This window comes from Plectrocnemia conspersa, unplaced genomic scaffold (assembly GCF_051122295.1).
Source record: "Plectrocnemia conspersa isolate PC_06_02 unplaced genomic scaffold, ASM5112229v1 ptg000001l, whole genome shotgun sequence".
Taxonomy (NCBI): domain Eukaryota; kingdom Metazoa; phylum Arthropoda; class Insecta; order Trichoptera; family Polycentropodidae; genus Plectrocnemia; species Plectrocnemia conspersa.
The window spans coordinates 9133951-9147656 of NW_028277165.1; the positions used below are offsets into that span (position 1 = coordinate 9133951).

At 33.1% G+C, this 13706-nt stretch overlaps 2 long non-coding RNA genes across 3 annotated transcripts; one reads left to right on the forward strand and one right to left on the reverse strand.

Moving 5' to 3' along the window:
• The first annotated feature begins 2311 nt into the window (after nt 1-2311).
• LOC148238724 (uncharacterized) lies at nt 2312-5687 on the forward strand. Its single transcript, XR_015811764.1, has 2 exons — nt 2312-5438; nt 5581-5687. It is a non-coding gene; the product is annotated as an uncharacterized LOC148238724 (long non-coding RNA).
• Nucleotides 3911-12020, reverse strand: LOC148238725 (uncharacterized). 2 transcript variants are annotated; one of them, XR_015811759.1, is made up of 6 exons: nt 11890-12020; nt 10010-10074; nt 9877-9952; nt 8444-9801; nt 6945-8366; nt 3911-6859 (listed from the first exon to the last, which is right to left on the reverse strand). It is a non-coding gene; the product is annotated as an uncharacterized LOC148238725 (long non-coding RNA). The 2 variants fall into 2 exon arrangements; XR_015811758.1 differs by having other exon boundaries at nt 3911-8366.
• Nucleotides 12021-13706: the final 1686 nt, after the last annotated feature.

Below are 13706 nucleotides of genomic sequence, written 5' to 3' on the forward strand. Positions count from 1 at the left end.
TCAATATTCTTTGTCAAGTCTTTTTATAAAATGAAAATATGCAAAACGCAAAAAAATCACGATATAATAGTCCTTACGACATCATAAAAATAAATAATCCTGTTAATTATAATTTAAAGATTTCTAACAATGAAACTGTAGTATTTGTAAACAGTTCGAAAAAGGTATCTACTTGAGCTTTTTGCATTTATATGCATAATTATTTGTATATCTTTATCAAATTATCATTTTTTATGTTTTAAATTAATACGGTTATCTAAATGTACGTAAGTTGTAATTAAGTTATGAAATTTTATTTTGTTTACTAAAAAATATTGTGAAATTAGAAATATTGTATTGTATACGGCTCTAAGCAAAATAATTAAGACATCAAGAAGACCATATGTTCTTTCATCAACTTCACAAGCTAAAATTAACCAATTCAAGAAACGACCACAATGACTACTATTGGAAATCATCACGGCAATCGCCTTCACGAGGGAGCTAAGAATCGTCAAGAAGATCCTAACCGGGAATCTGTCCAGGTGTGGAGTACTAATCTACACAACTCTGGAACAAAATTCTGTGGTCGAGGCAACAACAGAACATAATCGAGAAGGACTTCAGAGGCAACTTTAAGTCCAACTACAATGATGTGCCAACTATAGTAGTAGCCGAAGTGGAGTCAGAAAGGCGACTATAGCATCGCCAATAGTTCGAAGGAAACCAGAGACTAAAAAAATTCCTTCGGCATATATTCGTCCTATGATTACTCTTAAGGGGGGAGATATGTGCTACTCTCCCTGTGTAATCTTTTGAGCCTGTATAGTGTAAGATTTGCACTAACGAATATTGTGAAATTACACATAATAATCATCACTAGTCATTAAACATAGTGATGTCATCACTGGTAATCATACAACCAAAATGACTATTACTGGAAATCGACATGGCAATAGCCTACATGAGGAAGCTAAGAATCGTCAAGAAGATCCTGACTGGGAATCTGTCCAGGTGTGGATTTCTAATCTACACAATCCTTTGAAACAGAATCCCGTGGTCGAGGCAACAACAGAGCATAATCGAGAAGGATTTCAGTCAGAAGGGCGACTATAGCACCGCCAAGAGTTTAAAAGAAGCCAAAAAAACTAAAAATAAAATATTGAGTATTCTTAAGTTTATTTGATGTCATCTCTGGTAATCATATGGCATATATTTGCCCTATGTTTACTCTTATGAGGGGTGTGTGTTATATGCCACTCTCTTCCTGTATAATCTTGAGCCTGTACAGTATAAGATTTGTTACATATAAAGTCAACGAGCTTATTATCTCAATTGAATGTATTATAAATGTGAATATTTATTATCATTAATTTTTTAGAACACTAATTTGTTATTGTATAAATGTATCAGATGTGTTCAATAGTATATATAATATATATAAATTAATATTATCTATTAATACAAATTGTTGACAATCGAAATTTTTTTTTATATATACATATTAGTATTGTAACATGAAATTGTTATTTGTCGAACAAATGTGTATTTATCAATATTATATTTTTTTATAATGTCTTCGTAATAGTTTAATGTAATTGTATTGCCGAATAATTGCCTATGCATGCGTGACGAGAAACCGTATAAAAGACAATTGTTCTGAAAGCTAAAGATAGTATAGCTTTGATAGGAGCAGGCGTAGGACCAATGAAAGGCTTAGCTGAGCAATCTCTAATGGTTGGGTAAGAGAAGTTGCAGTAGGATAATTCTGCTAAGCTTTCTTGAGCTCATTTACCTACGACCCTTCTCAAACGATATTGTCATATTTATAAATGATGTATAATCTTATGTAATATAAATCAATTTATATTTTTATAATATAATATACTTTTTACTTGCAAAGATGTGTTTTCTTTGTCTTTAATCCTTGAATATTTAGAATTACAAATCGAGACAGTAACATAAAATCGGTGATAAAGCCAAATGTTAACATGTAAAGTTGGTGACAGATCATGGTTAGAAGATGGCAGGGTGGAATAGACGGACATCATTTCGGCACTGCAGTTTTAGCAACCTAACTAGGAAGAGATATGAAGAAAATTCATTTAACAAATCAGAAGTGGGATCATTTGTATGTCGTATTTTACATTTTACGTATTTGTGTGTCGTATTTTACAAGCGGGAATAGGAGTAAAAGTCACCAACCTGGGCAGTGGAAAATTTCACTGAAGGCAAGAAAACTGGTGGCAAGGGCGACTAGGTGCAGAGCTATACAACTAAAGGGGTCTTTGTTAGCTAAGTCTGCGACAACTGTAAGTACCAGAATCTTATTTTTATCGTTTTATTTAGTAACATGACCCTATTATTAAATAATTAATTAACATGATTTACTACATATTAAAATATATACATACGTACACATGAAAATAAAAATTACTAATATTTTTTAGAAAAGACTTAAAAGATAAAAAGCATTATACGTAAATACATAAATGCTTGCTTTTTTAATCTGGTACAAAATCTTCGCTTTTGCTACAAGCTTTTTCTGAACTAGAGAATCATTTATCCAGTGAATTAGAAGCAATTTTTAAATGGTTTACGAACGCCTATATAGGTCGCCTAAGAAATAATAGAAGTAAGGCTCCACTTGATTTTTCCATCCAACGTTTCGTCTGTTTATCATAGAACATTAAACGGAAGCGATAAGACCAATAATTTTGCCGAGGCATGTTATCGGAAACTGCAATTGAGCTTTTGTAGCAGTTCAAGTCATCCAAATTTATAGATTTTTATCAATGGTCTCAGATAAATCCAAAAATCCAAAAAAGCTATAATGTTGATTATGAGAGAACTATATAGTAGTAGGTTTTGAACATCGGCACAAATAAGACGTTACGAAGAAGCTGACCAAATAATTGGTATAAAGGTTTTGAGGTACAATAGAGAAAATTTCATACAATATTTACGTGGTATTGCATATACATAATTATAATACGAGTTAATAATTTTAAAATAAAAAAACAATACAGCTAAGCGTGCAAGTTTTTTTAAATTTCTGTCGCCCAAATAACCATCGCCCATTTGACCGTCGCCCAATAGAGCGGAATCGCCCATTTGTCCGTCGCCCAATTGTCGCGTACCGGTATTAGGTTATGTGTATACTATAGGGCGTTAAATACAGCTACAGTGAAAGACAGATATCCATTGCCATTGATTTCGGATCATTTAGATTGCTTGATCGATTAGAAAGTTTTACTTCTCAACATTAGACATAGCGCAAGGATATCATAAGGCTTCGATGAATCGCGATTCAGTCCACTAAACGGCATTTATCACTCCAGACAGGCAAAATGAGTACTTGTGTGTTCCATTTAGCTTGGAAAGTCGCTGGCGATGTTTCAAGGAATTGTAAATAACATGCTTAGTGATAAGCAGCATTATGTGATTCTGTGTTTCGAATGATAGATATCAGATTATTTAGCTTAAGTGTGTTAGGGGATAAAAACGGTTTAAAGCGACCGTGGCGGTTGATGCCTTGCGGCTAGAGTCTCCAATTACTCGAACCATCAACTACTCGAGTATCGAATATTAAAATTTTAAAATACTCGAGTACTCGAGTACTTTCGAGTATTTACCAAATGTACCAAAATAGCTATTATTCAAATTCGTGCACATATAAATAAATTAATAAAATACTTGGTATGTTAATTTTTACAATTATTTTAACTTCACGAACATACTTTTTAAAAACAATAATGCAAAAGGTGTCTCGAATTTAATATTACTGCTAACCTTTGGTTTTATTATTCCCGTTATGGAAAAAACCCTTTCCGTTGCTGTTGATGTTGGTCTTATTGTCATTAACGCGTTGGATAAGGCTTCTAATTTATATCTGTTCGCTTTTTATAGATATAAAATTTTTTGAACTCTCTTTTTATGTTCTCTTCTTTCATTCTCTGCTTTTCTCTTATTTCCTTCGACTATTGACAAAATAGCATTTTGTAATTCTTCTTGAATAGATTTTTTTCTTAACAATATACAATATTCTACTCCTTCTGATTAATGCGAAGAATTTAAATCTATATCCTTCGAAGATGTATTTGGGTGAATCCCTTTCACTCTAGAGCTAAACGGTTCGCAAAGAACTGACTTTACTTTAAATGCCTTGAAAACACACAATTGTTTTGATTTATATTTTAAGCTGAGGGATCAGTATAAACAATTTACAACACTTTACGCTACAACTGCATAGTCATAAAACCTAAAACTTTTTTTTTGATATTTCATATTGTTCATTGCCATAAATTAGATAAGTCGGGACTGTCGAACAGAAAACATAAAAGAAATTTCTCCGTCGTACCCACTAACATAGCCGACGACCGGAACTATGCAACTATGGAACTATGAAAAAATTATACCTGATAGTAACCGCTCTAACTCGGGACTTCGGGCATAAACGCCAAATAAAAGCAAGACGTTAACCTTTACCGGACCGAGTTAAAATTATTTTTGTTTCTGAAATATTTAAAAAAAATTTAATTTCGAGTATTAATCGAGTAATTTTCAAAATACTCGATTATCAAGTACTTGAAAAATAGACAAGTATACTCGAGTATCGAGTACTCGATTACTCGAATTGGAGACTCTACTTGCGGCGTTACCAAAGCAGAGCCTTTCATGCGGGTGATTCATCAGATGAAGACTTGGATGACTGAAAACAACCGAGCCTTTTTTTTAAATTTGATTGATCTGTTAGGCTTATTCTAATAACTTGACCCTTTGAACGCGGAAAGCGACTAAAGTCGCCCAATTGATTTTTTATCTCTTTACGTGAAAATCAGTAAAAAAATGCTTTTTAAGAAAAAACTTTTTTTTGTGAATAAACAAAATATCATTTTAAATGAATAAAAATTAAAAAATCAGAACATTTAAACACAGTATCAAGGTAAAATTTGCATTTTTCAAAAAAAAACAATAAAATATTATTTTTGATTAACGCTTTCAAAGGGTTAAGATCCATCAATGGGTGGACGAGATTTGTTTAATCTTAAAATAGGTTTAGGTGATGAATCTAATAACTAAATATTTATATTACATAGGTCAATTTGATTTGTTTGATTCGATTCTAGGATAGGTTTAGATGACGAATCTGATACTTAAATATTTTACTGATTTGCTAAAGTTGAACAAGTTTATGTTGTGACGAATCTGATAACTTACTATCCGTCGAGTAGGTGGGTGAGATTTGTTATCTTAGAACAGGTTTAGGTGACGAATCTGATAACTGGCAATTTGATTGGTCTGTTGATTAAAAGGGTTTATGTTATGACGAATCTGATAACTTAAAATCTATCGAGTAGGCGGCTGGGATTTTTTAGAGGAGTTGGGTTAAAATTGTTGATCTATAAACAGATTTAATTGGTGGGGAATCTGGAAATTAGGGTCTATCAATTAGGCAGGTGAGTTTTGTTGATCTATGGACAGATTTAGTTGGTAGGTAATCTGGTAACTCGAAGATCACTCAAACGAGTGAATATGTAAATTCACTGAAAAAGGTGACGGTCTGGCGAATTCTTTTGATGAGGACATTAATTGTTTCAGGATGGCCGATTGTTAAATCCCGAATCAGCAATGCGGAGAGTGGCAACACTTGACGGGCGTGCAATGCGATCGTGGGTTAGCGGGTGGGATATCCAACGGCGCCCGCCATTCCAGACGGATGTGTGAGCAGTAACCAACCTGACGAACGATGTGACAACTAAACAATTATACTTTGTAACAATATTATTTAAAAATTGCAATTAAAAACATTTCAAAAATTTATAAAATATTTTTTTTATATAGCGATACAAATTACAGACATAATGGATATAAATGTACATACATAGAAAATATACATATTTTAAAATACAATTAATTATATTTAAAAAATAAAAATTCAAAATAATATCACAGTTAAGTAAAGTAAATATACTAATTTTTAAATCATATATTTATGAAAATCTAGCGAAGATGTTCTTGGAGCAAAGAGGTAGTTCGAGGTCGAAGGTGACCTCGTTTACAACACTTAGTGGACCTAAACCCAAACATCATCCCCCACAAGCTATCCTAACCCGCCAACTACCAATCACATCCCCATCCATTACCTCAAATACAGTCCAACCACAACTTTAATTTAACAATCATAATAATCAAACAGCCAAAAAAATTATGAGCACCAAAAAACATCAGGATCAAGGATCAAGGTGGGACCTCAAACTCGTGTCTGAGACATAGGAGTCGCTACACAATTACCTTCCTTTTGTACAGAATCAATCAATATCCTCTTCACACATCAGATGCATTATTTTGTCATGAATAGCTAATTTGTCAATCCCAAGGCTAATCCTAAGCATAATTTGAAGGGCAAATAATCGACTTGCTTTTAATCTATCGATTAATTGATTTTCAATGTCAAATGAAAGAGTTTTAACGCGCCATGAAACCGTAAAAGCCGAAAGGGCAAGAAAATTGCTGTGTTAAAGAAGGTTCGCTAAAATCTACATTGCTAGCGTCTAAAATTGAGGGTTTTACTAAATCTAATCTCATTCAGTATGATGCTTGGCATTTAGCAATTCTGCTCGAAAGGATATATGATAGTTTAATCATATGAAATTCACTTATATTTAAATTATTCCTAATTGAAATAGATTCCTGTTGCTTGAAGAAATCGGTGTCTTTGTTTGCCAATCCAGGATGAAATGCTAACAGGTGTTTTTTTAAATAACGAAGGTTTCATCGAATTATTTGAGAACATTCGATTACAATAAACGCATTTGGAATACTCCTTCCATCACGTATGATATTGGTAAATCCATATTTTATAAAAGTGGAATTATATCTTAAAATGAATAAAAAAAAACAAATTTTAGTTAATAAGAAGAAAATAATCCATACAAATTATAATTACATAATGTCAAACAAACTTCCTTTGGGCAGTTTTCTTTGATTTCGTTCCAACAAGACTTTCTAATAATGTAGAAGAAGCTTGGTAGTTCATTTTCAATTCAAGTATGTGTAAAAGCAACTATGAAAAATTGTGAGAGTACTGAATCCAAAGACAGTTTGCTGTTAACTGATGCATTAAATTTCATTCTGCAATAGTCCATCGGCATTCTTTCTGTTAATACATTGTTTACGTATAACAGATGTATGCGAGGGAGAAGTGATGCACGCGCATATGAATTTGCCACATCTGGCTCTAAAAATAAATATTTTTGCCCATTTCGCACAAAATAAATAAAAATTAATATATATATATATATATATTATATCACAATAACTAGTTGTCAACTCCTATGTATGATTGTGTTGGTTCAACGTGCGTGTGTGTTTTGGATAAAAAATGGAAGCTGTGACGTTCACTGTTTTATACTTTAATGCTTTACCACATATTTCACATTTAAAATCATAGACATCACTACGAGTTTTCATACATACCGAAAGTGTGATTTTTACTTTTGTATGCTTTTCCACGTTTATCACATTCAGTCATGAATATCGCTATGAGTTTTCATATGCTCTAAAAGCCTGGTTTTATGTTGTGAAAGGTAGACTTGACATTTGAATGTTTTTTCATTGTTCACAAATATATTTATAAACATCACTATGAGTTTTCGTATGTGGTGCAAGAATGTATTTAGTTGTGAATGCTTTTCCACATTTTTCACAACTAAAGTCACGAACATCGCTATGAGTCCGCATGTGTTGTAAAAGATGGACTTGACAATTAAATGCTTTTCTACACTTTTCACATTCGAAGTTGCGAGCATCACTGGTTTTTTATATGCCCTGAAAATCAGCTTATATTATAAGTTTAAATATGTAGTAAAAGAATAGGTTTATAAGGGAATACTTTTCCACATTTAGTATATTTAAAATCATGAACATCACCATGAGTTTTTATATGCAATGAAAGTCTGCTTTTATATTTAAATGCTTTTCCACATTTTTCACATTCAAAGATATTTATTTCCCTATGAGTTTGAATATGTCGTGAAAGAATGAATTTAGTTATAAATGTTTTTCCACGTTTTTCACATCCATAATCACAAACTTCGTTATGAGTTTTGATATGTCGAGAAAGAACAGGTTTAGTTTTGAACGCTTTTCCACATTTTATACATTCAAAGTCACGAACATCGTTATGAGTTTTCATATGCCCTGAAAGTGTGCTTTTATATTTAAATCCTTTTTCACATTTAAAGTCAAGAACATCACTATGAGTTAGCATATGCCGTGTAAGATATTTTTGTAAATCGAATGCCTTTCCCACATTTTTCACACTTATTTTTATAAGAATCACCATGCATATGTGGAATTCTGGTACAATTTCCTATTTCTGGTATCTAAAATTTAAACTTTATTTATTAGATAAATTGTAAATATCTAAATATACAATCATCTAAATCTATTTGATTATTACTTTGATGTTGTTGTAAATTTGGCGAGATATATAACGTCCACACCGATAGTATTGTCCTAAGTATTAGGTAATCCCGGAATTAATGTCGTTTTTTTAATAGGCAACTTTGGCTTAGTATTTTTGGGTCCGATGAGCAGTGAAGACGTGTGTTGTAATTTTTTTCTTCTCTGTCATCCTTTGCCTTTCTTTTAAACAAAAAAAAACTTTTCTACCCCATTTACAAACAATGGCAGAGACGTGTCCTTCGGAAACACATTTAAGAAACTGTATGCTGTTTTCGTTTCATTCAAAAAAAACTGCGACAGAAGCAACAGAATGCATTTATGACATTTACGATGATATACTGGACAAAAGAAAGTGCCAAAGTGGGTTCAAAAAATTTCCAACGGGCAATCTCGATTTGAAGGACGAGCTTCGAAGTAGACGGCCCAGTCTAGTGGATAGTCCAGCTCTAAAGGCGGAAATCGAAGCAAATCCGATTATGACCATTGATGAATTATCGAAGAAAGTCGGCACATCACGGTCGAACACCCATCGTTATCTTGAGAAACTGCGAAAAGTTAAAAAATAAGGTATCTCGGTTCCTCACGCGCTCACCGACGCAACAAAGCTCAACGCCTCAACACATGCAAAATACTGCAAGAAAAGCAACATTTTACCCCGTTTCTCCATGACTTTATCACCAGAGACGAAAAATGGGTTCTTTATCATGATATAAAAAAATAGAAACAATGGTTAAATCGAGGTCAAACCCCAATTCCAACACCAAAACCAGGACTACATCCTCGGAAAGCATTATTGTGTGTGTGGTGGGATTCGAAAGGTGTAATTTATTATGATGTTTTAAAACAAGGGCAAACTGTTACTGCAGCCCTTTATTGTGAACAGATGGACAAATTAAATACGACGTTACAAAAAATTAGACCTGCTCTTGTAAATAAAAGTAATGTCATTCTTCAACATGATAACGCCCAGCCGCATGTTGCCGATATTACCAGCAAAAAAATCCAGGACCTTAGCTGGGATGTTTTATTGCATCCACCCTATTCTCTGGACTTGGTACCGAGCAACTTTCACTTATTTCGCTTTTTAGAAACGCAATTAGGGAACAAAAAATTCGACAATTCGACAAAAACTGAAATCGGGTCTTTCGGAGTTCTTCGAATCTAAACCAAAAGCCTTTTATGAATAAGGAATTTTAGATCTAGTAACAAGATGGCAAAGAGTCGTAGATAACACTAGAAATTACTTTGTATTAAAAAAATATTAAATAATTGAAAAAAAAAATAAGTTTGAGTTTTAATAAAAAACGACATTAATTCCGGGATTACCTAATACATTTTTAACATCATAAATTTCTGAAATCATATAATAATGAATAATTTAAATATATTGAAATGTAACAGAATGCTATATAATTAAGTGTGTTTAACCTATTTCAAACATGTCGTCTACATCACCTATATGTGTATTGTCGCGGATATCATAATCGAATTTTACGTCAGGAATCTATAAAAAAAAAAATTAAGAATACATTTCTTAACAAAATATATTACGTTGTATTACCTCAATTATACATTGAATCATGTCAGTGGAAACAAATTTACCTTCTTCATTTTCTATGTCAAATTCTGCAAAGATAATGGTTAATGGATTTTAATATGGAATATCTAATTAAATAGTAAAAAATAGCCATGTGTCAAAAAATAGCCATGTATGTCGTTGATAAAAAAACAATAGGTTTCAATTCTACATAACAGATAATATTTTCAACATGTATTAATTTCGGTTCGGTGATCACATAGCAATTGGTCACGCGAATTATTGCTCACACGAATATTGGTCACAAAGCAACTTGCTCAAACGAAATTTGATCACAAGTTGATCGCTTGCAAGGCGATTGCTCACACGGTTTAAGGAAAGGTAAGTTTTTTAAGAAAAGTTATTTAATTTCAATATTAACAGGACATAAAGTAATAAACAAAATCAATTGATTGAAATAAGATATTAATAAATATTCTTAAACTATTTTTTTAATAATTTTATCCAGTTTTACAAGAAAAATATCCGGGTTAAATAATAATGTGGCAATTAGGTATTTTTGATTTAAAAATCGAAAACACATGGATAATTTTAATTAAGAAAACGTTATGATACTGCTGATTTGTTGAGCTATGAACCAGTGATAGATATAAAATAATTATGTAATAGCTGATCGTATGTAATTAATTATTATACAGGAAATATATTTTTCTAACTCCCGTCATAATAAATAATTCACAAGTACTAGGAAAAGTGTTTCAGCGCAATCACTATATTCTTACGTGCATATTGTTACATTTTCAATGTTTAAATACGTAAGTAAATAAAAAAAGAAGTAAGCAAATATTTCAAGATATCGCAAAGAAAAAGATATTGTAAAGATATATTAAATTAATTTAAAATAAAATACATATTAAATTAATCTACAAAAAACACATTTGTAGACATATAAAATACATAATATTTCAAATAGATATTTAAATAATACTATATAACTATCCTATTTACAGGCGGTCCTCGACTTTCGCACATAATTGGTTCCTGAAAATGTGTGCGAATATTGAATGTACGAAAATAGAGGGAAGTAAAAAAATCTACATTAAATATTTGGCTAGAGGAATATTCTCCATCTTCAATAATTTTGGATAATTAGGAAATAAATTCTTTTGCAGCATCTTTATCCGCATCAGCCAATTCTCCAGTAAATTTAATATTATGAAAAGAATACCTCATTTTAAAATTGTAAAACCAACCGTTCCTTGCTTGAAAAAACCGTGATAAAATATTTTTTTTAATCTATCCTTCCAATCTTTGTGCAAACTAAGAGCTTTTGCTTGAATAATTGAAATACTCAGAGGGACATCTTTTTGATGTTGGTCAGAACGTCTAATAATTTCCATCTTTGTCTCGAATCGTGTGAAGTTTATGAGTCCTTGATTTCTTTTTGTTCGTATCAACACTAAAGTTTTTCCGTTTCTCACTCATGTTTATAATTAATTTAAAAAAAAAACGTTTTTTTTTTAATGTGCGTAATAGCGAATTGTGCGAAAGTCGAGGGCCGCCTGTATTGTTATTTTAATGATTAATTAATTTAATCATACATATTAAGATTGAGCAAGATATTCAATATTAATAACTAAATTGTTATTAAAGTAAAAAATTATGTTTTCCAAATAATTTACTTTTAAAAGTAACAGGACACAAATAACTTTCCTTAAAAAGTTACCATTCCTTACTATGTGTGCAATATTCCTATAAGCAACTGCCTTGTGTGATCGATCTGTGGCCATTTTTCGTGTGAGCAATAGTCCGTTTCATAGAAAAGTGACAGCTGTCAAGCAACAATTTTCATCGTTGATTGTTATTAATTGCAATCAGAAAAAATAATAATAAATGGACTCTACCGGTTTTAATAAACGCCATTATGACAGAACACCGTTAGGTTGACAGTATGCGTTAAAATCCACATCAAGTACAGAAGAAAAAATATACTCTTCTGCCATGACAACAAATATTTGGTCTAAATACGACGAATTGTCGAGTATAGTAGAAAAATGGATAAATGCTTCAGATTTTTATAGTTCGTTAGAAATAGTGCTACTGCTAGTAATACATGCAATAAAACCACATCATTCGCGTGTTAATGAATTTACATTAAAACTAGTTTATGACCAACAATTAATTTTACTCTATATTTAATAATTTATGTTTTAAACACTATGTTCACCCATTGGTGTCCAGAAGATTTCTGTTCTACACTACACAATCACTAATAGTTATGAGTTTCAGTAATGATAATTATACTTTATTTGCGTTAAAATAGTCAGTTCAAGAGCTATCCGTATCATCATTATTCATAATTGAGAAAGAGATGGCAATCTTGGGTTTCTCCTACTATTAGCTCTACAGCAGGTGTGGGGAACCTTTCTATTTTTGAAAGCCGCATACATTTATCTGATTCAACACAAGGCCGCACTCAATAAAACGTTGATCCCCCTAAATAAATATTTTTATTAAAAAAATCTATGAATAAAAATATAAAAATTGATATTCATTGTTAAAAAATAACAATACTAAAAATCACAGGAATGTTATACACGTTAAAAGAATCATTATATTATATACTAATTTTAAATACGAAATATTTTTAATCTAAGAGCTTAATCCAATCCAATTTATTCTTATGTGTATCTTAATTTTTTAAACTTCCTCTCAGTTATCCAGCCACGTATCTTCAATAATAAAAAGAAACATACATAATATAATACATGCTGTATTATATTATGCTTCGGCTACTGCTCGGGTCCTCGGCGTTTCGTGACAACTAGGACCCACGCGTCTCCTTTGTCCTCACCTTACATGATCTCCTCGTCGCGGTATAATTTGGTTCAGCGTGAATTTGCCTCGCGGCGGGAAAACTTCTCACGGGGCCGCCTGCTGGCGTGCGCGGCTTGCCTCTATTGACATGTGTACTCGCTGCACAATATCGACGACATATTGCAATGGCGTGTCGCTTCCGGCCCTGTACGCTGCCGTCTCCATGTCCAGGATGGAGATCCCTGTCGTAAAATAAAAGATGCTTAGCCTGTTAAGCGCCTTCTTGTCCATCTCGGGGAATAGTCGTTGAACCATCTTTTCCAGCTCGGCCGCAAACTCCGCTAAAGTTTCTGACTTCCGTCATTTCCCGGTCGCGAGCTGATTAAATATCTGGAAGTCAAATGTGCGTTCTCCGAACCTCTGCTCTAAGGCTTTCGTCAGTGATGACCACTTCTGTCTCACCTTCGGCTGAAGAGTCAGTACAAAATCTAGCGCCTCCTCTCTCAGAGACGCGCACAGTGTTCGAGCAGACGGCTCGGTCTCGTTCAACTCGGCCGCGAAGGTGAATCGGCTTATAAACGCCTCCCAGCGTCTGCCCTCGAATGCCCACGAAGCTCCTCCATTTCTCAGCCTCGACGAGGGAGAGGCGTTCAATGATGGCATCCAACTCCGACTCCACGATTACTTCGCGATTTCTCGGCATATTGATGCAACACTTCTGACATCAGTGTTACGTAGGCCTATGTGATGCCGTTACATCAGAGCCTTGAGAAATGAAAACACGTGAATTATGTTTACACGGCGTCCATTACTGAGAAGCAATAGCGCTGCACCCCGAGCGTGGCGGCCGATGCACCGTTACTGCCGATCTGCGCGGGAGTCCCAATGAAGGCGCGAGAGCCCG